The sequence below is a fragment of the Lissotriton vulgaris genome, chromosome 11, assembly GCF_964263255.1.
Source record: "Lissotriton vulgaris chromosome 11, aLisVul1.2, whole genome shotgun sequence".
Lineage (NCBI taxonomy): Eukaryota > Metazoa > Chordata > Amphibia > Caudata > Salamandridae > Lissotriton > Lissotriton vulgaris.
In genome coordinates this window covers 598,658,460-598,685,635 of record NC_141699.1, presented here as the reverse complement: position 1 = coordinate 598,685,635, position 27,176 = coordinate 598,658,460, and the positions used below count along the sequence as shown (strand labels likewise).

The 27,176-nt window shown below is 44.1% G+C and overlaps 1 long non-coding RNA gene across 1 annotated transcript in view; it reads left to right on the top strand.

Annotated features, from left to right (window-relative positions):
• Positions 1-966: 966 nt before the first annotated feature.
• LOC147683205 (uncharacterized) overlaps positions 967-27,176 on the top strand; it is a 174,335-nt gene continuing 148,125 nt past the window's right edge. The window contains exon 1 of the long non-coding RNA XR_015300929.1: positions 967-1,137. This is a non-coding gene — a long non-coding RNA (uncharacterized LOC147683205). The remainder of the gene's footprint in view (positions 1,138-27,176) is intronic.

The following is a 27,176-nucleotide window of genomic DNA, read 5'->3' as shown; positions in this document are numbered from 1 at the left end:
GGAAAAAGCAAAAAGTCTAGGGGTGAACCTGCCTAAAGGGCCGGGTCCAACACCCCTGATCCACATCAAGCCTGTATTACACCTTAAAGAGTTAACATATTCTACCATGGAGCGTACAATATCTGCAGAGAAGCAGAAGTGAATCTTTATAACCTGCTTTGCGCCTGGACAATTAGAAAATGATTATAGAAAATCTTAAAGACGTTACAAATAGACTGCATGCTAGAGATATGTTTGCTAGACTCTTATCCACGTCCTACAACCTAGTATTTTCAGATGATAATGTGAAACGCTGCCACCCATAGAAATAAAAAGGGATTGAGAAAACCCAAGTTTCTACTAGCCGAGTATACAAACAAAAAAACTAGGAAAGGGCAACCAGGATATTGAATAACATGAGAAATTGAGAGACCACAAGTAGCTAAGCGAGTAGCCAGTGGTCCTGAGTCGATAAAAAACAACATGGTGAGAATGAAGATCAGAAGTACAGGAACTGGATATCGAGTAAAGTTAACGTAGTTGTTTTTATTTATGATTTATAATTGTGACTGTTTGAACATATAGAAACAGGGGAATAGGAAAATCTTGAAACTGGAATTTTACTAAAATAACTTGATGACAATCTATTGATTGCAAAATGGCTACTGAATTGATTAAATATTATTACTATTACACTAAAACCTATCTCTGTAATATATCATAAACAGCTTTGTAAAACACTAAGAACTAGGGAGGAATCAATCAGGTCATCCATCACTGATTTGGGCAGTAGTAATAAACGTTTTCCTAATCGTATTACATGCATATTGGCATTGCATCCTGCATATGCACAAGTTATTTATTTTTATTTATTAAAGTAACATTCCACATGACCTCCTGTATAAACAGGCATTCAGGAGTAATGGGAACTTTTGTTAGAATGTTTAACCCCTGATACAGGTCCCTCTAAAATGCTCTATTTTTCTCAGATGTTGACTTGAAAGTGGAAGATGCAACTTCTCCAGAGAAGGAGGAAACACCACAAATAAACGTTGGTATGTTGAATGCAGGACAGCGATTTGACTATGTGCTGCAGGAGACACCAATCGAAAGCTTTAATGAATATTTGTTTGCGCTACAAAGTCATCTATGCTACTGGTAAGTGCTTTACTCTAGACCTAATCTTCAGAATGCCCATTTTGCCCTTTGTTTTGAAATACTGTACTTGTTGGTCAGTTGCACTGCAGTTGCAACACAGTAATTTCTCTGTTAATAATTCTTTAAGCTGATGATATTCTTGTAGAAAATAAACACTGCACTATGGAAAAATGCGTCATCAGACTGTGTTGTGGTGGAAAGCTATGAGTCCCAAGATTCAGAATCCAGAAGATAGTTTCCAATCTCTGATCACTCTGATTATTTTCCCTCCTTCAGCAGGAGGGAAAAGAAGAAACTTGCATTGTAGACGTGGCAGAGAAGAAGCCGATACACGTCAACCTTTTTCATTGTCCTGAGGCCACACTTAATTTTTAGATCTTCTTTTGTGAGGTCTCATTGATCAGAATATGAGTGTTACTTGATATCTTGTAGGATCATAACTGCCAAGCAGTTACCCATTAGAAAATAAAAATATTCCTTGTGCAATTTTTAACTGGACACTTTCTATAAGCTACTGCTATTATATTAAAGTAAGAGCAGCAAACTTTAGCTCTCCAAGACTGAAAACTAGATAAAAAGATGTCAGTCAGTCAAATATTCTATATTCAGTTCTTTTTACAACCATAAAAGAAGACGTCAAAAGTTAAGACAAGCAACAGAAGATATGTAATAAAATTCATTGTAATAAAATGGATAATAGAATAAGACGGTGTTTCATCACATAGCAGCACATCATGAGTTTCGATGTAAGAACATAGATTAGAATTTGTGACAGTAATCATAGGTCAACACAGAGACAAAACAAATATAAATGCTAAAAACTAACTCTATCCCCCAAAACCATGATATTCAGAGGCAATTAATTAGGGATCAAATAAAACAAAAAAAAAACATAGGACTTGTGACCGGACATTAGCAAATAGATAAGATCATTTCACAACTAAGTTCCATAAATGGACTGCTGTAGAAATATATACAAAAACCACAGTTGATGGACAGAATGTAGAACAATGTCTTACATTCACCCCAGTACAAAGATCTGGGCCTAAATCCATAATTTTTTGCACTCCACACCACCCTAGGTCAGACAATGCCTATATGCAAATCAGCCTTGACCCTGTGCCTCATGGGAACAGTCCAGCCCGAACTACCAAGCCATGTCTTTCCTAGACTGGAATCAAGCATCCAAGGACCGGTTTCTGGCTATCAGCCTTCTTCAGCCTGGATAGCTTGACTCCAGTGATGTGGAGAGCCTGGGACTCACGTCTGAGCATACCCAGCCCACTCGGGGTAAAAATTGCAAAAACCACAGTTGATGGACAGAATGTAGAATAATGTCTTACATTCACCCCAGTACAAAGATCTGGGCCTAAATCTATCATTTTTTTGCACTCCACACCACCCTAGGTCAGACAATGGCTATATGCAAATCAGCCTTGACCCTGTGCCTCATGGGAACAGTCCAGCCCGAACTACCAAGCCATGTAGGCCCAGATCTTTGTACTGGGGTGAATGTAAGACATTGTTCTACATTCTGTCCATCAACATCCATTGGCTGAGGCGGTCGAGCCCCCTCAGTGCCGCCGCGCTAGGAGTGGTTCTCTGAGCCGCCGCGTCATCGCTGAAGGCGCGATGCGATTGGCCGCGCGATGCACAGCCATCTCAATCACATGTTGTAATGATGTTATGCCCAGGGTCAAATTGCAGGTTGCACTCATCTCAGTAGTGATCCCACTGAACTTCTTCGCTGTCTTGCTGATATGAGAACCTATGGCCTCCGCACGTTGCAGTTAGATAACTGTGGCAAGCTCTCATCCTCCCCCCGTATTCTAATTCTACTTCCTGATCACTAGAACGTTCAGCGAGCTCCTCCCTGATTTTAATATTTGAGAATTTAGCTCTGTCAGCACCAGGCCTCTTTCCAGCAATGCTGGGGATAGTCTACGGGCATCGGGGACACAAGGGGCTCCCCAATGGCAAACCCTTTCGCCTGGAAAGGCCGCTGTGACAGGTTTCACCTTTGGGTTGGGGATGAGGGGGAGGGTTGTATAAAACCCTGATTAGTATTTTTTTAATCTGCACTAAAAGGTGCTGGCCGCCTTTTTATCGTCTATTGTTTTCAGCCTTCACTTTTAATAATTACGATATACAGGTGTTTTTGGTTGCGTGTGTTTTAGACTGGCTCCTTTATTAGCAAACCTGCCAGGTGGCCGAGGGGCGTACCACGGGTCGGTCACCTGTAGACCAAAAGTGATCCAGAGGTGTGTGGAATGCGGGTCTGGGGGCCTGTTTCCGATGTTAAGTGCCCTCCCGACTGAAGTAACGTTTAATCCGAAACTATGCTGTGAGTAAGATTTGATACAGTCATGGCGGGGGCGGCAGATTTCGACCGTATAGTATTACTTGCCACAGAGATGCACGTGGGCGGTGACGCATGTTCGTAGATTCACCATAGAGTTTGAACTTTGATCCCAAACTAGGATAGTGAGATCCACAATTCGGAGAGGGGATTATTTCAGTCCTGTGGGATAGGTAGAGAGATTTGTATTACCAATGGCAGGGAGAGCGATTTCAAATCGCTCATTCCTTAATGAACACCCGAGGCAGGAGATTGAAAGAGAGATTTGATTTTTTGCCGTTTTCGGCAGGAGAGTGGTTATAGAATCGAGATAGGTTGCTTCTTGAATAGCGGTCTCAGGAGAGATTTTGAACCCCACTCTATCACAAGTGGGCGACTTCGATGAGCCAGGTGAAGCTACCCAAAACCTGCAGTTCATTTGCAACAATGACCTAGCTTTAAATAATATTTATTTATAATTAGTGTCAGTATGTTGTGGCAACATTTGTGGCACAAGTTTAGGCAGGTATATTTAAAGGCGATGGGGACATAGTATATTTGGGGCAAGTAATGGCACAAAGCAGAAGGCGTATATTTAAATAAAATATCTTGCCGTAGGGACTCACTACTTTGCAGCTTACTAAATGAACCAACGTTTCATATAAGTTGGAGATTTTACAAATTGCATTTTTACTGTGTAAACAGTTTTTTTTGTTAATAAGCAGTACTGGCATGGGATGCAATGCGTGTTTCTCATTGCAGTGTGACGACTAAGGCATATATGCAATGAGTTTGCAAATCTCAAAGCCCTGGGTGACCTTGGTTCAAGGATCCCTTTTTAGGTTTTGACTAGCCAATGCGTACGAAGTACGCATGGCTAGGAAAAACTTAATGATGTGTGTGTGTGAGGACTGGACCATCCCCACTCTCTCATTGGCTAGCTCCATAAATGGAGGCTAGCCATTGGGAGACGGGCCTGTCCGTCAATGCCGGACCAGATTCGGGGGCGTTCCCGAGAATTTTTGGCTTTTGGCGACGTCACGCTACGTCAGCCAAAAGCCCTCGGGAACGCCCCCGAATCTGGTAAGGCACTAATGGCACCCCGAGCGCTCTGCCGCCTCCTACTACGGTGCAAACGCTGCCTCCCTGATTGCCGCCGCTGCCCGGGGCCGAGAATAACTTTAGGACCTCGCCGGGGCCGCGGAGAGCAAGAATAAAGGAGCTGCCCTCCCATTGGCTGAGGCGGTCGAGCCCCCTCAGTGCCGCCACGCTAGGAGTGGTTCTCTGAGCCGCCGCGTCATCGCTGGAGCCGCGATGCGATTGGCCGCGCGATGCGCGGCTTGCCTTTCCTTGCCCTCTCTCTCACCTAGCTCCTCCACCCCACTCTCTCTGCTGAACCCCGCCCCCCTCCCTTCCAAAAATTCATGAGACTCCCAAAGCTTATTTTTATTGCAGCTAAGCCCGAAGCTTCCTCACTAAGGCAGGAAGTGAACTGAGTGTTTTTGACAACTGCTGCTTGGCTGTCCATGTTAAGGAAAGCAGCAGCTTCACTGCCGATCTACTTTCTGACACTGCACATCTTCTGTGCCATACTGTATCTGTCAACATGGCGGCTGCAGCAGCGGGACACAGAGCGGTGGTTGAGCGGCTCCCGGTGATCTCGTGCTCAGCCCATCTAACTGCAATGCCATACATGTTCACTGAATAGGTGTGCAATTAAAAGCTGGGTAGGCAGCGCAGCAGCTTGCTCCTTATTGCCGTAGCGCACCCTTATTTTACTTGCAACTTGCTCCTTTACATTCTTTAGGAATTTATTTATTTTTTAGCAGGCCCGGCAAGCTTTAATTTTAGAAGGCACGCCCCTCCCGTTTTTTTCCCCCCGCTGCTTTGCAATCTTCTCCTTATTTCCGTCTCGCGCCCTGGTCATGCTCTGAACTTCTCAGAGGTTTAACTTTTATAGAGACGAGTGATATGAATTACGGGAGCGAAGTAAGTAACTAATAAACCTCGAAATAGTGCTTTATGACTTCCAAGCTACCATAATGAATGTATTTCGGTGGCTCCGGGTGCTGAGCGTAGTGTCAGGAGCAGAACGTTTTATATTGAGGTAGGAAATCTATCGAGCCATCTGCACCGATGGGTAAGCAGGCTCCTAGACAAAAACGGCTGCTACAAAAAGACTGAGCAGGAACCAGAGACTCCGAGTGGTCTAATCCCAATTTATTTAACCCTTTGGCTGCGTCCATCATCTGGAGTGTGTGTGACGTGGAACTTTCCTCCACGAAGGGCCGGGATGGCACACTAGATGTCTCCCCCCCTGCTTCAGTTGGTTATTAGTAGCAGTGAACTTCGCTTCAGAGGCACAGCTCCTGACCCGCCCCCTGGACTATTAACATGGAAACAAGCAGCATTTGGTTGTGTGTGTGGGTGTGCGTGTGTGCGCGCATGTGTGTGCGCATGTGTATCACAAATGTGAGAAGGGGCAGGTATTCCAAAATGCTCAAGCCTGTTAATAATTAGCAATGCTGGAAAGCCAGCAGCAAAGCCGGCGTGGAACCTTTCCCTAACTCCCTGCTGCACGCTCTCACTCAGTTTATTAAAGTGTAGAAATGCATGCATGTGAAAGTGCTTGTCTCTCTCAGGCACGCCAATCCCCACCTCCTCCCAACACCATCCATTACCCATGACTTAACTCTTTTGATGTATGTTAACAAGCATGTCAAGTTATTTTTTTTTTTGCAATTATATAGCTGTTATCTAGTGCTTAACTTGTAATTAAATAAAATGAATACAAAACAATTGTCAAGGAAACGGAAAAAAGTTTTCTAAGGAGCCCACCGCTCACCGTACTAAGTCCAAACCGTAGTACTACCTCTTGCCTGTTAATCCTCCCACCCTACAAGGCATGCGCCTGCCTTCTTATCCCTTTCTTGCCCTTTGTCACTGTTTCCCCATAGTTGTCTCCCTTTCCTGCCTTCCTCTCTGCTGTTCAAACTTATAAAAACCACGACCCGTTGCCCACCACCTGCACAAATTAAACCCCTCTACTAAGTAAACATATAGGGGGTGACCTATATCATCTGGGTTTTTTTTAACAGTTACACAGCATTTGCACCAGGATTGTTGCAAGTACCTCCCATGTGTGATTTGTGCACAATCATTTATAGTATGTTGAACCAACGTCGAGGCTCCAACAAAGATCCCCAGCGCCCAAGTCTGGAGCTCTGACTGCTGCGCTACGTCCTCACACTCTGGGGATCTGTGTTGGAGACTCTCTGTGTTCGCCTCAAAGGTGCTGCTTCCACACGAAACATTAGGAGCAGTTCGCTCTGCAGGCTTTTGGTTTAGTTTTTGTAGCGCAAACTCAACTCGGAGCTGTTGCAGGGCTTTCCTCGAGCTCCAGCTACTATACACAATGAGTGACACATTCATATAATTTATATTTTTTGTAGACAGATTAATCGGCAACCCAGGACAATACTCGAATGTCTTTCACAGTGATGCAATTAATCTACCTGTGTCTACAAAAAATATCAAGGTATTGTAAGTTGGGTTTACTCGGTCGCATGATCTACCGGCCCGGGCCCCATCACTAGTCATTCCTCTCGTCCTAATGTCATCCACATTTAAGCTATCACCTGTCACAGCGCGAGCGCCGATTTATGAAACAGCATGGCGAAAGCAGATCAGTCACGAGCAGGTGCGCAAAGTGATCTGGGACGGATTTATAGATGAACAGTCGGTAAGGTTAATTAGTACTGACGGAAACTTAATACCCACGGGGGGGGGCTCACTTCCTCGGCTTGACACTAGGTTTGGTTGCTGTTCGGGGAACTGCTTCCACATAGCTTGTGTGAGCTGAAAAGGCCAACCATGTTCAAATAAAACCCCTCTTTTGGCACCGAAACAATATAATTAAGGGTGACAGATCAGATATTCTTAATAAATCAGGGCTTTAAGTGGAAGTTTTTCAATTTATATACAACCCATAGTTGCTGCATATTTGTCTTATACATCTGTTTGCAGACAGACTTCTGTAGTGATCACATTAACCAAATAAGCTTTACCACTAGAACAGTAGTACATTTGCACAGATTACTTTAACATACATTCCTGTCTCGCGTATGGTGTTTGTGTTCTATTTTGTATGCTGTTACGTTTAAGAGAAAGACCAAGAAAATATACTATTTAACTCAATTGTTTGTTTTTTTTGGTCCTTGTCTCTGACCCTGCCTCCACAGCGCTCTGAAGCGTAGTAACCTTACTCGTGGTCGCTTTGACTGCGTATACAACAACAGTTTGGTTGTGTTTGTTGTAAAATTATATATTTCTGTCAAATGGCTTCAGATTTATTAGCAAAACAAAATTTTTCGCCCAATAAATAGCAATCATAAATATAGACGCACTTTCCCCGGTTTTGTAAAGCAAGTCCAAAATCAAACTCTCGAGCAGTAAAACTGATCGGGTGTTTACTTATTTCATCTACATTAAAAATAATGAGTGAGTCAGCCCTTGGGCCTGGAATTTTTCGCATGCCGGTTGCGCCGACCTCTTTTAAGTGGGCGCATTGACCCGCTGAGCTGCCTCGCTAGCCTGCAAGCCAGGAGGTTATTATGGGTCACCAGAGCTGCAATGCTGCATTGTTTTACGCCACATCAGCCTCTTGCGGAGGCTCGCGCAGTGTACGGAGGGGGTGTTGAACGGCTCCTGTCAGGATTGGGAGGTGGGGGCTGCGTCATGCGCACGCAGTTTATTTTTCCGGGTATCTCGCGCTCTCCAGTGACGCCGAGATTGGTGGATCGAATACAGACTGCGCAGAATGATAACTAATGCACACCAGAAGGGTCTGGTATCCTCTGTGGATAAGATCTAAAGCCAGAGTGTTATAATGTCACTACTGTCTCACGGCTCATCAACGATGTTGTAGAAAGTCCTGTGACTCGCATTAAATGTAGCATACTTCTTCTCTGTGTGGGTGTGTGTGGGGGGGCTCTGTGTGGGGGGGGCTCTGTGGGTGTGTGTGGGGGGGGCTCTGTGTGAGTGTATGTGTGGAGGGCTCTGTGTGGGTGTGTGTGGGGGGGCGCTGTGTGTGGAGGGGGGCTCTCTGTGGGTGTTTGTGTGTGGCATTTGCGAGAGATTAAGCTATTGGCATTGTAAATGACAATGCCATTTATTTATGTTAAAAAAAACATAAATAAAAATAATGTCAAGAGCAATGCCAATAGCTCTAACTTTAACAAAGGCAAAACCATTGCATTGTAAATGCTTGTTATCCTATTTATAGCGGATCTCTCGATTGCACTGAATGAAGTCAATGCACACCCACCGAAACTAGCTGGAAAACAAATATCCAATCTGTTGTACGCGGATGAAGTTGTACTTCTAAGTCAAACTAAAGTGGGCCTGCAAAGATTAATTGATCGCATATCAACGTATGCAAAAGAGAACGAAATGATAATAAACGAAACAAAGACGAAAGTAATGGTAGTTACAAAAAACAGAAGACTAAAAAATAAATGCAAGTGGATGCTGGAACAAACTCAACTAGAACAGGTTGATTATTACCGGTATCTCTGTGTTATATTTAATGACAGCGGAAACTTTCTCCCACAGAAAAAGGATATTACTAGGAAAGCTACTAGCTTGGTTGCTGCATTTAGGATTATACAAAAAAAACTAACAGCACTATCCTATGGCCCTTTATTAAAGATCAAATCAGCAAAATTATTACCCACCATGACATATGGCTCTGAAGTATTAAACGGGGAAGATGCAGAGATAATTAATAATGCAGTTGCAACAAATTTTTATGAGAGCGCGTTTTGGATTATGGCCGGATTTATGTCATCTACCGTTATGGAAGAGTAGTGAGGACAATACTATATGTAGGATATGTAAATGTGGCAAGAGGATATTATACATCTACTGTGTCTTTGTTCGGAAATAGAAGTTGAAAGGAAAATTATCCTTAAGAGACTAATCAATGCTTGTGGAGTAAGGACATGTAGACAAGCGTTGATGGCATGCCTAAATCCGAAAGACGTATTTATGAATTCTGCATTTGTAAAACTTTTATGTGTTATTGGTAAAAAACTTGAAGATAATATTTTTGTGTTGTATTAACTATGCGATATTAGAAAAATCATATATATGGTGTTTTAAATTATTTTATACTTGGTTGCTATTTTAAGCATTTTTGTAAGATTTTAATTAATCAAACAAATAAATAAACTTGAATGTCACTATAAGGCCGGCTTACACTTCCTGATATTTAAAAATCTTGATAAGGGGATAATAAAATCCCTCCTCGGTTTAGTGTAGAGTCGACAGAAGAAAAAAAAGTGCAACAAGTTCTTAGTTGATTTAGAGTCACACAGGCATAGTTTGAGTTCGGCATCACAATAGACTTTACGAGGATAAGAGACCAAGAAATATGCAATGCTGAACCTAAATCTAATTGGGTAAAACATTTTCGAATGACCAAAAATAGGCGAGATAAGGCTCTACACATGGGGAACGTACTAAAGGCAAATATTCCAGAACTCTCTTTTTCCCAGTCTCCAGATGCTCACTGGTCTTCTTTAAGAAAAATAAAAGATCCCCTTTCAACTGTGTTTTTGAATCCATGGCAATTTATTCAGGGTTATAAAAACAATCCACCATCCACACTGTTTCTAGCTGCATTTTTATGTAATTAAACCATGGCATCTTCTGCATATGATCAAGGGTGAAGCAGCCCTGTATCATTGCCCGATTTGAGGGTTGGCTCATCTTTTGCCCATACTGAGTGCCACAGCGCAGTTGGAGCTAGTTGTATACGGTGAGTTAAAGATATCGGACCAAGTTCATGATGACAAAAAATAATTGGGAGGCTACTTGGGACTGTAAGTAATCATAAGGAAATTATTCTCCACAGCCTGGGTGTGAGTCAGATTACAAAAGCCCCACACTCCAGCCCCATACAAAGTTGTAGTGCACTAGCGAGCCTTATAGATGTTAATTATTGAAAGCCCCAAAATGTGGTTGAAACTACTAACCCTAGTTTCAACTAAATGATGCCAAGTACCTTTCTGGTCAAAGGGGATACCCAAGTATGAAAATGGTGGAACATAAGACAACCTCTCATTATTGATAAAACATTTTTTTAAAGGTTGGGGGGGGATTTGCCAACCACCATGGTATAATACTTGGCCGTATGGGTCTTAGTACCCAAATCAGACAAAAAAATCATTAAATCTAGTGACGAGCATTTGCATGCCAACACCGGTTCTAGACATTAACACACAATCATCGGCATAGAGAAACGCTGGCAGATTTCTGGTGCCTATCTTGAGAACATCAACATGCCCTTGTTTCATATAACTTTCCAAATCATTATTGTAAAGACTGAATAAAAAAGGGGCAAACACGCACCCTTGACGTACCGCACGGTTCATTTTGATGGGAGGGGTGAATTCCACATCCGCCCCATACCTGACTCTCCTAGTCACATTCTGATGCATCTGTGCTAAGAAATTAACTAAAGATGTGTCTGTGCCCAGATCCGGCATTTTTTTCCATCGCTCCACCCAGTTGAATGCCAATGTAAGGTTCATAAAACCCAAATAGAGGGAACCATTCTTGGCTATTGTGTACTTGCTTATGACCAGGTGGAGGTTGAGATGCTGCTCAACAGTTCCCAGGCCCCTCCTGAAGCCATACTGTATATTTTGAGAAGTTCCCACTTTCCATTACCCACATTTCCAGGCAATCTAAAAGGACCCTGCCCATCAATTTATATGTGCAATCAATTAACGAAATTGGGTGGTAGCACCTCAGGTCAGACCTGTCCCCTTTTTTTAGAGAGGAGTACTATGATCACTGTGGCCCATGATTTTGGAGGACCCTGGGAAGCTATACAGCTTAAAATATTAGTCAACAGTGGGAGTCATAGGACAGGATTGGCCAGAAAAAGGTCAGCTGGGACGCCATCTGGCCCGGGTGCCTTGTTCTTTATGGTTTGATTTAGAGCTTTTTAACTTCCTCAAAAGTCTGAGGTGCCAGCTCTAGAGACCCTGAACCAAGTTGCTTGTCGCTATGTTTTAAAGTTCAATAGTGCTCACCCTCATTATAAGCTAAAGAAATGTTGAACCCATGCGTCAGGCATAATTGTGGCATCAATGCTGCTATTATGGGAGCTTTGGGAAAAAATTGAATAGACAGTGTTCCAAAAAAAAGGCTATGGTCTTTGTTGAGACTAGCTTCTTACAATTGTTCCCATGCCTCTTTTCTTATGGCCATTTTATAGTTCAGGATAGCTTGTTTATATTCATTTTGAAGGTGTCTCACCGCTAAGTTATCCTTGTTTTATTTTCTCTATGGCTTGATGAGGTTACTATGAGATCGGGAGCAATCACTGTTTAACCATTGTGGGACCTATGGGGTTTCGGTTTCCTCTCCCCTCGTAATACAACATTAATTGTCTCTGTTACTTCAGCAAAAGCTCTTATAATGAACGGTGGATTCATTCTACTTTCTAGACACCCCAGAATTTGTGCCTTCCTTACAATCAAAATCTGCTGAAGAACAGAGTCCTGGTCCATCAGGTCCCACTTACGCAAGAGGCCCTTCTTTTTATTATGAGTTATGGGATGTGGCTTTGATATCCCGGGGGAATAACCAGTCTGGGCCCCGAAACGAATAGCTATGGGGATGTGATCACTAAAACAGACCTTTAAGATGGAAAATACCCCGGAGTGGGGTTTATAATATTCAGAAAGGCTGGAAGGGCAATAAAATCAATGAGGCTACCTTGGCCTTTGCCCGTATAGGAAACATGGTCTGAATCCACTAATTTAATAAGATCTATTGTTAAAAAAGAGAAAATGTGGAAAGTAAATTGTTTCCCACAGAACATGTATTGTCCACCATCGCTAAATAACTAGGTTCAGACTCCTGGGCAAATAAAATACAATATTTGCCTGTTGGATGCAAAGAGGGAACTCTAAAGAGAAATAAAATACTGTAACGCTGGTACAAGTGGATTCTCCGGCAGAAGCATGAACCAGATGTAATGGAATCGAATTGTCAAGCAAAGACAATGGAAAAGTCCAATGTCAAAGCTAGGATAACAGTCCTAAAAATGCTGTTAATTAGCAGTATAAACAAAAATATCAAGCAGTGGTGCAGTTCTAAACAGGGTTGTGATATTAGGCCCAGTCAAAGAGCTGATGCGAAATATTGAAGAAATTGTACAAATATAGGTAACAAGTATTGCAAGATATGGATGGAGATCACAGTATTATTGTGATCTAGGAGGTGCAGTATGTGTCTCTTCTGTATCTGTATTTGACATTATTACAGGTACATATCATATCATTTCCTTAGACAAAAAGCTCTGCTCAACAAGATCATCTGTTAACGGGTATTGGCTGCAAAATGCTTAATTTTGGAAGCATTCTAGATTTAGAAATAAACCTCTGAAATCGGAAAGAATTGGATTACATTTATTTATATGATGGGTGTGTGTGTACACACACGCACGCGCAGCTGGGAGCCCCAGTGAAGAAACATCACATATCGGAAAAATGCTGAAGCTCAGTTTTGTAACACCATGCATTTTATTCCTTGAATCAGCAGTGTCAAGGCACTCTTTAACGTGATTTGAAAAAAATATTCAATAATGCACTGCTCAAATGAACTGAGAATAACAACTAGTGTGTGAACGCAATTTTTGCTTGATTATCGAAACTTTCACTGCAGTTCAACGGAATGGTGGACTAGTTCCAGTGCAGTTTGGGATGTGTAGGACTGTGAACTGCTAGTCATGTGATAGCCACGATATATATTACGCAATTACCTAATTGTATAAAAGTGGCTCACCGGTGACCAAGGCTCATTGTAGAGCTGACACACGTTAGGTGAAGAGCTCTCTGCCACTGCTGATTCAGGAAATAAAACTCATGGGGTTTTGAAACTGTGCTTCAGCATTTTTCTGGTGTGAGGTAGATATATATTTATTTATTTCCTAAAATCTGTGGCATTTGCCGCCGGGCACCTTAATGCTGGCAGTGCTAGGGGACGGGCATGACCACAGTCAACGCTGAAACTCTCCATAAATGTAACAGGAGAAGCCGGCACTCGAGGAGTCATGTTCAATGATCTTTATTACGGTCTTGGTGCAAACAACAACGCATTTTGACTGTGACCAGCCTTTTCATGCTAATAACGTTGTATTGATTTAGGATGATGTTTCCCGGCTCTGCTTCCTCCTCTTACCTCAGCACGTGGACACGCCGGTTGGCGTAACCAGGCGCTTTATAAATTCTTTTATTATTATTATTTTTTTTTACGTTTGAAAGAGGACATTTTTTCCCAGAATTTACAATCATACGTTGTGCATCATTACATAAAGAACAGACTTCCCATTTACAAGCTCTATTTTGAAGTGTTAATTCAAAATTCCATTCACTATCATAATTAGATTAAAAGTTGATTCCAAAAAGCATGTGTCCTGAATACAAATAGTCAATCAATGTAGCAAATTATAAACAATCACTGTGATTGTACAAAATCCGCCAAATGATTTCTGTACTTAGTATCTCCTAAGTACAGCATATCGGTCATCTCAATCACGCCCCAGCGGGCCAGATCTGGGGAACCCTACTAATGAATTCCTTACCAATGTTTCTACTAATAGTAATCCACAAATGATTCTCATCTATAAATCAACTTCAACATTTGGCACCAAATACAAAATCTCATATGTTAGAATAAAAATTTAATTCTCATATATTCAAACACATAAACCTAACAGGCTCAATTTCTTCAGTCACAAGATCTAAACACATTTGATTTCTTTATCTTGCCTCAGTGGGCTTTGACTGCGCGAACCTCACATTGTTTCTCAGCTGTTCATCTAGGAACAGGAACAGGAAACAGAACATAACATCTAAGTAAAGTCAATTCATTGAAAAAAAGAAAACTTGCATCCCATTTCATTAATCGGCAAAATCAGCAAATATAAATTAACCACCACCCCCGAAAAAGGGGGTAGTTCTTTTTAACGTGTGTGCAATTCTTTGTTCAAATTTAAACCTACTGCTTCTTTGGTTTCATGGGTGAGGATGTAGCAAGACTCTAGCCTTCTCAATTCTCTATCAGTCAGTCTCTCTCATCTGCTTATGCTTCATTTCACTACCCCCACACAATAAATGTAATGGATTCTGAGAGGCTTCAGTATTTTATTATAAGGTTTCTTGCTAGGGAGCGAGCCACAGAGACAAATCAACATTTTTACCCCTCAGGTACTCCGTATCTAGGGTTGCCCCAGTATAAACAAATAAATGGATTGCACTAATGTAGTACCAATAACTTCTGATATTCTACAGACACCCTTACCTGAAAGGGGTAAACATGGAGCTACTTATCATCATATGGATCCAGTACCCTACCACTTTACATTTAATACACAAGTCATAATGAAACAATATGTCTGCAAAATAGAGATGTGTTAATATAACCCAGACTGAGCAAAATATTAGATCAGAGTAGCCTGGCCTTTATCATAGTCCAGTGCATCATTTTCAATATTTATTCGAATGCAAACTTTGTCATTGTCCGCTACTGTCACGTTTGCTATTAGCAAAGCATAACAATTGGATTTGTTCTTGTGTCCCCACTTAAGGGACCCAAACACTCCACAGTATCGCCAGTGGTTTAACGGAACTTGAGGGGGCCCCCCTGAAAAGTACAATGAGGGCCCCCCCCCCCCCAGCGGCCCGGCCCACCACCTACCCCTTTGCATCACCGACAAAAATAAGCAGCCGCCTAAAGCCATATAATCAGCACTTACCTGTGCATACTTCGAACAGCAAATATAAATGGAATCCACTTTAATTGTGTTCAGGGCTGCCTCAATGATGAAATCCATGGCTGATAATTAAAGGGAACAAAGACAGAAAAGTAACATTATAAATGAATACATACTTTTTTTATTTATAACCCTATTTAGTGCCAAGGCGAGGGCTTTCCAGACTCTTTAAAGAGATGGCTGGCATTTTTCTTTTGGCACCCCTACTTTACATTCCTTTTCATGAAATGCATTTTCACACTACAACAGTAAATGTAAATTTCAAATGCAAGGAATAGGCAGAGTGGGGGCCCAGGGGTTACTGGAACCAGAAAAATACTAAGCCTCTGTAACCAGTTTACAAAGGTATGTAAATATGCAAATGGTCGGGGAGGAGCTACGCTAGCAAACAAGATGGCTGCTTAGGCTCCCGGCTCCGCCTACCTCCGTATCCTGCCAGATGATCCTGTCGATAATCCTGATTTTACTCCCGACCTCCGTGTAGATAAACTGATGTACACTTCGATGGTGCAATCCCGAAAACTTAATCGGCTTGCTAGACGGAGTTGCGTCGAGTTGAAGTTTGCGGCCTAGTCCAGCAGGAGAGCCGGGGCCTCGAGTTTTGACCCAGCCGGGTTTCAGTTGAACAACATCAGTCGTGAGAATCAAGCTGGGTCCGGTCTATCCCAATGGAGGTCTTTTTTGACCGAATTTGACGGCGGTCATTCTGATTGACTAACATCGAGGGAGGAGTGACGAGGCACGACAGTGGCTGTGGGTGGAGGTCCCTGTCCCGTGGACCCGGTTTGCCACCGCCGGGGTTCGGTGAGTCGGGGTCTTTGCTCGCGGCACCGGAGTGCAGATTGCTGCCGCAGAAACCGATCAGTCACCCCCCATTATAAATGCATAGAAAATCAGTCTTCTTTTCTCTGCATTTATAATGGGTCCTGAAAAGAAGTAATTTATGAATAAGAAGACTGAGTGAATTAAACTCTCTATGACCCTTTCGTTTTGCTTGTTTGGATTTGTATGTATTGGCAATTTTTTTGTAAATAATCTCATCTGATGTGAAATATGATGAAGCACCGGTTGTAAGATATTTCAGATTTATACATGATTTAAGGCAACTAGGTTCATACTCGACAGAACCATTGTTTAAATTGAAAATATACTGCCCAGGTTCTGAGGGATACTGGGTCACCCCATAAGAGATTTATATAAAAAGCTAATCCTTGACATCTGTCCCGTTGCTCCCTCCTTGCCGTACGCCATATGTTTATTCGTGTGCAGTGAGTGAGAGCCCATGGTCTTTTCAGTTATGACCCTCCCTCCCCCCAGTGATTGTTTTTGTGCAGTAAAGGAGTCTTTAGTGTCTGATTATGTGCAGAGTGTAAAGCCCTATTGTCTCTTGAAGGTGGTGTTTAGGGATAGCTGGCCTATGTATGTACCATGAGCATATGGAGGAATAGATCTTCGCATTCGAACAAATATACTGCTAAAGGAAAATATCCATTCTACTCTACCTATAGCGCTATAAGCAAAGGTCTGCATTTTGGCATGCATATTACTGGCGGACAGAGCATTTAGTGTATTTAGGGGTAGCTTTTCGTATATACAGTGTTTGCAGAGATGTTCTTAGTGTTTTCCTATATAGGTTTACTATTCTAATGTCCATGGGCATAAGCATCCTTAGTAAATAGATTCTAAGTGCTTGTGTTGCATTGTTAGATGGGTTTTCGTGCTTGTATATGTATTGTTGGCACAGTGTCCATGCATTGTTGGCATAGAACCTTCATGCTAGAGTGTATGCAGTGTTGGTGATCATTCTTTTCGGGTATGTGCATTGTTATCAAAGAGAGCGGTTGACCTTGAAACTGGGGAACCGGGTTCGAGTCTCGGCAGGGACGCTCAACATCTTGATCTGGGTGAATCACTTCATTTCCATGTGCCTAACAAAAAATGAATGTGTCCGTCTGTGACGCAACCGGTGCTTATGTAAAGCGCTCCGATACCTTTGGATCGAGTTTGAGCTTTATAAAACTAGAAAAAGAAAAAAAAGCCTTTTAGGTTATTGCAGACATGCTTCTCTATTGTGCATCTGCTTTGTTGGTGTTTACATTGCGCTTACTGCCTGTGTGTATGCGTGTTATTAGCGAAGCACATCTTGATAGTGTATATACGATGTAAGTTCATTTGAGTTGCATCAACAAAAAGACTTAAAAGATCGAAAACCTCTGGTGCATTTATGATTCTGTGACTAGTAGAAGCAATTAGTTAGAACAGCATCTCGTTCAAATCAAAAGGTTTTGTTGTAAATAGTTCGAAAATGTTTTTGTGTGTTGATTTGAGCAGTAGTTTGAATCATTTGGTTCAGATTTTCTTTTTCTGCTTTTCCAACCCTGCTTGAACCTTGACCCTAGTTCTATCTCGGACTCCAATAATTTGACTACAGACCCAATTCTCACCTTCAAGCTAATCTGTGGCCCCCCACCCTGAAGACGCGGAGACATCCGCGCGCCGCGCATCATTTAATTAATGAAGAGACCTGGCACCCCTTAGGAAGAGGTTCCCTGGAGCGTGCCCCTTCTCCCCTGCAAAGCGGGGGCCTTTTTTACGCCCTGCAAAAACAACAATTGATGGACAGAATGCAGAACAATGTCATTCATTCACCCCAGTACAGAGATCTGGGCCTAAATCCATCGTTTTTTTGCATTCCACACCACCCCAGTTCAGACATGGCCATATGCAAATCAGCCTTGACCCTGTGCCTCATGGGAACAGTCCATCCCGAACTGCCAAGCCATGTCTTTCCTGGACCAGAATCAAGCATCCTAGGACCGGTTTCTGGCTATCAGTCGTCTTCAGCCAGGATAGCTTGACTCCAGTGGTGTGGAGAGCATGGGACTCACATCTGAGCATACCCATCCCACTCGGGGTGACAAATGCAAAAACAACAAATTAGGTTCTACGTTTATTCCCACTCACACTGCAAATAATTTGTACTGTTAGTATGAAGCGTAGAACACAGTCTGCGCACCTCCCCCCCCCCCCCCACCCCCCACCCCCCTTCGATTCTGGAGAGTTTCTGTGCCCCAGGAAAGTACAACAAAGTATTCTATACCTGGGCGGGCAACTGGCATGATGACTTCGCTTTGCATGTCCAACGCGGGTGACAGTCGAGATCTAGTCTAGGGCAGGTTTGAAATGAACAGCAAGTTTTGTAAGAGTCAATGACTTCACACAAATTTTATTTTCAAGGACGAGTGACTTCGCCACAGGGGGCTGCGTGTGAGCGCCTAGAAGTCACACATCTCATTTAAGTACCAGAGCAGGCTTCAACACGCACGCGCTTTCAAGGTTCGACAGGGCTGGGCGATGCACGGCTCCACGCTGGTGCAGAGGATTACTGGTGCAGCATCTTTGCACTCATCACCACTGGGTCAGCAGCTGTGACCCGGCGGGGGCATCAGCAGTGCCAGGCCTGGGAGTTGCCATCACTGCTATCATGGCATTCTGTTTACGTGTGTCCCTGCACTGGAAAAAAGGAAAGGGCGCGGATTGGCATTACAAACACGCAGTAAGGATACCTACTCTATTGCCCTGGTCTCTGCCCAATTAATTCCAGCTGAGAGGCGCATTGCCGTGAAAAAGAGACCCTAGACTAGAGGCTCAAGCGTGAAAGTGCGAGAGCTTCACTGGGTGTCCCTTTGCTTGGTGTGTGTGCCAGCCCACGTGTGACTCACAACAAAGCAAGAGAAATCACGTTTACTGCCTTGTGCCAGCTGGACCCCCCAGTTTTACACCCCCGCCCGCATGACTCCTCTGTGAAGTCTCTCAGCACCGGCCGCGTGCCACCACCGCAGCAGAGCACGTACTCACGATGCGGTGACCACAGGCAGCCTGCCCATCACATGAACGCTGCTGCGTAGTACACCAAGAAGACAAGACCTTATCATGACGCTATAAAATAAAATACTACTCATAGGACGAGTTAGCCCTATACTTGAGCCCTATAAATGCTGCACTTTTTTAGAACATAGCAAATACTAACCCATTCTTTAGCAGGCCGGCCTTGATTAGTATATGAACATGATAGGTAGGCAGTACCGGGATAAAAAATCCCATCTTTCTTTATACATTAATGAGTATAAAATGATAGTAATACACATCTCATCCTGAGGCTCGGACCACTCCTGCCTCAGACAGACTCACTCATCTGAGGCCTGCCCTGCCGCTTCAGAGGCAGGCGCAAGCGGGCAGCAGAAGACAGGGCAAGACTAGCCAGGCAGTGGCTAGTACTAGTAATAATTAAATTATGCCCGGTGGCCGCACAGTGACAGTCCCTCAGTGCAGTAGTCTCTGGCTGGGTCCTTGGATGGGAAACCTCACAAGTCATGCACACTTTTAATTGCAATGCGCATTACTGACAATGGCATTGTCCCCAAAGCTGCCACGGTTTCAGATTGCTATGTGTGAGATTTTCATATTTTCTGTGTAATTATGAGTGACATTTCTACAAATATGAGTGACACTTTTTCACAAGCAAAATCAGGGAATGAAGACTGAGAAAATACATACAGCAGAAATACCACCCATCTGAACAATAAGAAACTCTTAACTTAGCTGCTGTAAAGCACTAGAAATGGAAGGGCAATAACGTAATGCCCGTCACTACTAGGCCACCCTATCAGAATGTGTGAGGCCCCAACAAACTCTTACCCTGAAACAAGTGGTCCACGGCCCAGTTGGCACGCCGCTACATGTCCAGCACCGGCGTAGCTAGCAGCCGAGATGAATAGCCTTCATACTTGCTAAGGTTTCAGATCGCCAGGTGTGACATTTTCATATTTTCAGTGTAATTATGAGTGACATTCAATGATTATGAGTGACATTTTTCGCGAGCAAAATAAAGCAACAAAGTGTATGGAAAGAAATATTAGAAATGACACTTGAGCAATGAGAAGCTTTAAAGAGATCTTGAAACTGCTACAAAACACCTGGAATGGATTGTCAATAATAGACTCTCCTCGAAAATGCCTCTATACACTTGCACAATCGCTACACATCCTAAATTTGACACCTGCTCCACTGCACCTGCTTGCACTACTATGGATACATCACAATGCCTGACCATGTTTGAAAGTATATACTTTACCATAAGGCTGATAATTAAATCCAAACTCTTTCTTTTCAGAGGTAAATACCAAATTACACCTCTGCAAAGAGACATCACTCTAACTAGTGGATGCCCCTTTTGGCCTGGCTACTTACCCACTGATGGGAAATGTTGGATGCTACACTGCATGTGCCTCAATGCTGTGCAGTGCTGGCTCTTTGGCCCTCCTGGCATCGCACAGGTAGGCGGGTTCCAAGCCTCTTTTCTCTTGGCTGGGGTTGGCTCAGATGGTGCTGCAGTCAACGGTGAGCTGAGTCTGTTATACTTGTCATATATGTCTTTTAAAGACAGGGGCAGTGCAGCACTCATCCCCAGACACAAGCCTGTGCCCCTGCTGTCCTCCAAACACAGGTGGAGGGCAGATGAGTTGTTACACGTGGGCCTGCCCGAGCGGCAGAGATTTCTGCGTGGGGGCCATGGCTGCTGATCCAGGGGGCCAGAGGTGCCAAATTCACAGAATATCTGGCAGAGAACTTGATTATTCTCTTCTGCTTTTCAGTCTCAGGTAGCTCCTGCATTGACATTTAGGATCACCTTTCCCTTAATGGTCGTATGCCTAAGACCATTCAGAATCCTGGAATCAGGCCTGGTGTCAACTATTGTGCTTTCCACCCGTGTACCCTGATGCTGAACATTACAACATGAACAACTATGTGTGCTCTCTCTCTCTCTCTCTCCTTGTCTGGAAAGAGTACCTCCTATCACTGTGCTGTTTATTTCAAGATTGAGTCAGTCACACACAACTCTACAATTGCCCATCAGTTCTGAGTATTTCACACAACTTTTACAAAGCACATTAACTTTTACCTGCAGCACCTGCTGCAATTACAATACCGGGGTCACGTCATGTATCTGCAAAGTAATCTCCGATGGGATGAGGGGGGGTACTGCTTTACACGGGAGGGAGATTAGAAGCAGAGGCTGCCGACGCTGCGCCCCCTCATCTACAGACTCCCGGGACCAGGCACACAATTCAGCGAAGCCATCGCAGACTTCGTAACCCCACACGCCCTCGCCTCCCCAGACTACATCCTCCTAGGAGACCTCAACTTCCACCTGGAGAACAACAATGACAGCAACACCACCACCCTGCTGGACAACCTCGGACTCAAGCAGCTAGTAAACACCCCCACCCACTACGCCGGCCTTACCCAGTCTTCTCCTCCTGCAAGCACATCTCCTTCAGCCACTCCACCGGACTCCACTGGACAGACCACAGCTGCGTCCACTTCTCCTTCAAGAAAACCACAACCCACCACCACCCGAAACAAGCCCCCCACAGAAGCTGGAGCAAGATCACCACCGACCAGCTCACCACCTCCCTCAGCCAGAACCCTCCCACCATCACGACGGACCCCAACGAAGCAGCCCGCAACCTCGCACAATGGATCACCGACTGCGCCGACGAACTCGCACCTCTGAAGAAACTACCCAGCAGGCCCCACAGCAAGAAAGCCTTGTGGTTCATGGACGACCTCGTGGTTCACGGACGACCTCGTTAACTCCAAGAAAACCTGCCGCTCCCTGGAGAAGACCTTGCGCCAGAACCAGACAACAGAGAACATGACAGCCTTCAAGAACGCCACCCGCAAGCACCACCAACTGATCCGTACCGCCAAGAGAACCACTTACAAACAGCGCCTGGACGACAACACCCACAACATCGTTAAAGAGCTCTCCAACCCCAGCGCCTGCAACAACGACATCACACCCTCGAAAGACCTCTGCGACTCACTCACCTCGTTCTTTCACCACAAGATCGCCAACATACACAACAGTTTCGGCCCACATATCAACCACCGAACCAGCGCACCCAACCGCCATCCTCTGCACCTGGAACCCGGTCAGCACCGAAGACACTGCCCGCACCATGAGAACCATCCACTCCGGCCCCCCCACCGATCCATGCCCACACTACATCTTAACAAAGCCGTCTCCACCATCGCACCCCAACTTGTGGTAAATAAAATTACCGGACTATTTTTCTATACATTAAATGACAATAAGGATAGCTCAATCAAATGAGGCAGAGTCCGTGGAATCTGAGTCATACGGGCTTTAATTAAGTATCTCAAGATACTGGACATCGGGTTCCATCACCACTAAGGTTCAGGAAGGGATATTCAACATTTTATTAACATCACACAATATATATAGTAAAACCATATCATTGAAATGAATACAGTAGGCGTAACAGGTGAAAAGAGAGAGATAAGAACACATGTGCGTAAAAGAAGGCGTGTAAGAAGGCGTACACGTAGGCGTGCACTGGGCGAGTCAGAGAAACGTCACAAGTGGGTGGATGCTTAGAGAAAGTTTGCAGAATCAGCAGAAACCTTTGGCACGTATGCGCGCGCAGCTAAACATGACGTGGTGTAGACGTGTAACTGGGGAGAGCTGGGGGCTTGACTTTAGCACTAGTAGAGGAGACTAATGTCTGGGATGTCAGAACGACCTGCACCTATAGCATATCTGATATCTTGTGTTTAGAGGATGTAGTGTCTGAAGCGAAAGGTCTCTCGGGCAGAGGCCGTTCATCACTGAATGCTAGTGCGTGCATATGGATCTTCATGCAAAGTACGGGGGCCATGGGCCTACCATGGTAACGGGTGCAGTAAATTACTTGCATGGAGACAGGAAGGCAGGGCCCTTTGCTCTGCAGCCGGGAACATGTTTATGTATTTCACTAGACTGGAATGTGTTTTCGCAGAGGCTGAGCAGATAACTGTAGGCAAAATACCGTCTTGGCAGGCAGGCCAGGCCGAGCTGGGCACCGCTCGTCTGGGCAGGATGTAAGGTAGAGGTCAGGGATGCATACCTAAACTACAGCTTTCAGAGACAGAAGAGACTCGGAGCCTCAATTAAGGGCCTGGCTCGGCTGAGCCAGAAAACATGGAGAAACGTGTGCTTTATTCAAAAGTGTACCATGTAAAGACGTTGGCACCATAGGCCTAGAAGCCTAATTAACGTGGTTTTCTTGGAGAACTGTATAACTGACATGTTAACGTTGGACGCAAGTGCATATGCGTCTTCCTGGCAAGCACTGAAAAGGAATTACATGACATACATGGGGCACGTGTGTATGGATGGGGTGCGAGTGGGGGACACATTGGCTACCTAAACATTTCTATTTCCTCATTCCCTCCTTGGCCCCTACTTCACCCTTTAGGATATGTCTATTCTCATGAGACCATCTATCTGTTCATATAACATCATTTGCTCTTCTTTCTTCATTCGGGAACGGGAACGTGAACTTGGACGGGGAATACAAGCTGTGGCGCACAAGCCGCAAATCGCTGGCCCACATTGCAGACCGAGACAACAACTGAATAGAATAAGCAGTATTATTCCTAGGAATGATAACACTTTCCATCCCCAGGCCGATATCACACTCCAGAGCCAACCGGACCAAGTCCAGGTGCCAGGATTCTGGTGTATCAGGTGAGCAATTTCGTGGAGCCTTGTTATGGCTTTATATACGGAAGGCGCGTTATTAGGAATAAACACGCAACAACTGGATCCGATCCCTCTACAAGCCCCGCCCCTATCGGCCAGGATGACGTCAAGGACAAGGCGATTTTGAAGAACAACGAGTCTCATAGCAGATTGCTCTTCGGTCAGGTTACCTAAAGCAGAAGTAGTTTCCTTCACTACTGCTTCAAGGGTTCTGGTCAATTTGCGTATCAGTTTACTGTTTTGGACAGGACCTACAAAGAAAAAGAATCCTTTATTGAAATCTGTATATTGTTCCCATGTTGTCTCAGTCTGATCGACAATTGGGGACTTGATCTCCCTTCTATGTCTTATATGCACAAGGCGTGAATTTCGATGGTAATCAGGTGGGGCTAGAAAAACAGGGGGTAATAGGAACGCAATATAACACGTTCCATCCCAATCAAGGGGCAGATGTACATAAGCTGTCTGACCACAAATAAAATAAGAATGGCGAGAGGCTTTGAAAGTAGACTTTCCTTTATCGCTGAATTCGACCACAGTATTACAATCACTGTGTCCTAGATGTACTGAACCATTCTTTCTAACGCATAATTCGCCTTTCACTGGTAACACTGTTATAAACGGCAAGTTCGAATTAGTCTCGGACTGGACGTTCAGGATCATGAGATTGAGGGAAAAATTACCTAATTCATATACTTCATTTTCTAGATCGGTCCCTATCCTTTGGGGAAGACCGTCTGCGTCTGGGAAACATGCTTTATTCATGACTGTATTCAGGTTCCCCCATATCCAATTGCCTTGGGAAACTTTGGACTTACTGTCTAAGGAGGACATTAAAGCAAACCATGCTCCACATGAACCATTATGTGTAAACGGGTAGGGAAAGAGGGGCAGAGCTCCCTTTTATTTCTGATAAGGTGGGAGTCGGCCACATACCCAGCAATTTGTGGCATTGCTGGTCTGGTGAGTATGGTGTAACATACGAATGAAAGTATTGTTGCGCATCGCTAGTCGATAGGACAGTTTGTGAGGGGGCAGGTCGCTGAAACTGTGCTCTACGGAGTCATTAGAGAAAGTATGTACATGTGAACCAAGAGGAGGAAAGAAAACATGTAGCATCAAGCTTATGCATATAATCGAGATACTCAGAATAAACATGAAAATTAACGTAATGACGCATCTGCTATGCAGGTGTTTGCAATATTTTTCTCTCTTTTCGATTCGCCTATCTCTCTGACTACTTGGGTCTATCTTATACATGTCAGAAACCTGTCTAACCGCTTCACCCAGGGGGGGACTTAAACAATTAAACGCTGTCTGACTAACTAGACCTTAGCTTAGCTCGATACTCCTGTTGCGGAGTTTTTTCTAACAGGGGAAGTTTAGAGTCAGTATCTGGGCAGTCCTTGGAAACAGTCTCTGGACACAGTCCATAAAATCGCTTGATGTGGCTGGAGTGGAGCCACCCTTTTCTTCCTTCCACCTTCACCGCGGTCCTCGTGGTCATCAACACCAGTTTCGGCTGCTTCCACCTGGGCTCCAGAGGGCTTGTGCGATCAAAATTGCGGACGTACACTAGATCTCCTGGAACGATTTCATGCGGTTTCACTTGAGTGTTGTCCGGGAAGGCAGCCGCGACCTGTGAACGACAAGATAGTAGTGCAGACATCAAGGAAGCCAGGTAATCTGTCAGCATGTTACTATCGACATCGGTAATTTTACGAGGCATAGGCGTACCCCACATATTTGGAGGTCTGCCGAAGACTACCTCATAGGGAGATAGTCCGGTTCTGGAATGAGCTACCATACGCATGTAAAAGAGGGCAACTGGCAGGGCTACTATCCAATCTACAATGTGAAAAGGGGCATCAAATATAATAACACCAGGGAGAAAACGACAAGTATAAAGCACACAATAAATTAAAAAGTACAAAATATTTTGTTTATTCAGTATATATACTCAAGATAAAAACATTAAAATTCTAACACATAATAAAATGCAGCACATAACCTATTCTAAGCAATCAATGTAATACAAGAAATAACACCATTAATTATTAATTCATACAACAGTGGCGGACAATTATAGTCCTCTTCCTACTATCCAATCTACACCTTTTTCTGCACAGACCTTCGCTAATCGTGTTTTCAGAGTCTGATTGTGTCGCTCAACCAAGCCAGCTGCTTCGGGGTGTCGTACACAGTGAAATTTCCACTGGTAACCTATCAGGAGTGATACCTGTTTCATGAGTTCGGACTGAGAATGGTTGTCCATTATCTGAGTACACGACACGGGGCAAGCCGTATCGCGGGAAAAATTCACGGGCCAACTGTTTGGCAGTGGTCACAGCAGTGTAATCTGGGACTGGATACGCTTCTGTCCATCTGGAAAGGGCGCATACAACTACGAGGACATATTTGAATCCTCGACACCTATCCATCTGGATATAATCCATCTGGAGGACTTCGAAAGGGTGGTCAGGAGGATGGAATCCACCTTGTTCCACGGGAATGCCTTTGCCTGGATTGAACTGACAACAGATCATGCAGGTACGCACTTTCTGTTTTGCTGCTGCACGTAAATGCTTGTTGGACCAGAGACTTTGAATGCTGTCTAACATGGCTTTTTCTCCTAAGTGTGCTGGACTATGTGCTGTATTTATGATAACTTGAACCATAGAGTCGGGGAGGAACCATGTGGCTCTTCCCTTCGTCATCCATCCCTGATCTGTTTGGATCCCTCCTTGTTCAGTCCATTTCTTGATTTCGTCTGGAGTGGCATGTGTCTGTATGTCGAGTACATCTAAAGTGGGATCCTTCACTGTCATACAATGTGTCTGTGATGATACTTCAGTCTTTGTCGGATCAGTCGGTATGTCTGTTTGAGTCTGAGCTGTATGTTTAGCTGTTCGATCTGCCAGGTCGTTACCCTGGGAAATGGTGTCAGTGACTTTCGTATGTGCTTTGCACTTCATGATAGCAATGGATGCAGGTAAGTGTATTGCTTCTAACAGAGCTTGAATGAGGGGACCATGCTGTATCTTGGCTCCATGAGAAGTTAAAAAACCTCTTTCTTGCCAGAGAATACCGAAGTCGTGAACGACTCCGAATGCGTACTGTGAATCTGTATATATGTTTACTTTCAGGTTCTTGGCTCGTATGCAGGCTTGGGTCAGAGCAATGAGCTCTGCTGCTTGGGCAGACAATGTGTCAATACGATGTGTTTCTATGACTTCAGT